Consider the following 695-nt stretch of genomic DNA (forward strand, 5'->3'; position numbering starts at 1 on the left):
AAAAAAAAAAAAAAAAAAAAAAAAGGGCATGGTGGTGCATGCTTGTAGTCCCAGCTACACGGGAGGCTGAGGCAGGCAGATCACCTGAGCCCAGGAGTGTGAGGCTGTGGTGAGCCGTGATCATGCCAGGGTGACAAAGTGAGATTCCCAACTCAAAAAACAAAAACAACAACAAACAAAAAACAGATGCAGCTCAGGATCATCTTTTCCAGCCGTCCTGAGCCTGAGTCTGAGCTCAAACCCCTCCTAGTCCCGCCCCCCAACCCATTTCCTGGCACGTTCTAGCTGACACTCACCACTTTTGTCCTGATTTTATCTGCTTGAGTTTCTAGGCTTTCTCAGGAGAGAGTAAACATAAAAGGGTTCTTAACCCTTTCTTGTGCCTCAGACTCATTTGGTAGCCTCCTGAAGCCTCCTCAGAACAAGGTAAAATACACAGGCATATGCAGAAAGCCAAATATGAAAGAGTTATCAAACTATGAAAACACATATTGACTGTCATAACAGATGTGCCTTTTTATTGTCGTATTAAATAACAAGATCTAGTGGTAGGTCAAGTGATCACCATTATTTCAAAGTAGTGATATGTAAACAACATTTAAAAACATTAAAACAACACTGGTGGCTCAGCCTGTAATCCCAGCGCTTTGGGAGGCTGAGGTGAGTGGATTGCCTGAGCCTGCGGGTTAGAGACC

The sequence above is a fragment of the Carlito syrichta genome, unplaced genomic scaffold, assembly GCF_000164805.1.
Source record: "Carlito syrichta isolate Samal-C Ts95f unplaced genomic scaffold, Tarsius_syrichta-2.0.1 Scaffold309294, whole genome shotgun sequence".
Taxonomy (NCBI): domain Eukaryota; kingdom Metazoa; phylum Chordata; class Mammalia; order Primates; family Tarsiidae; genus Carlito; species Carlito syrichta.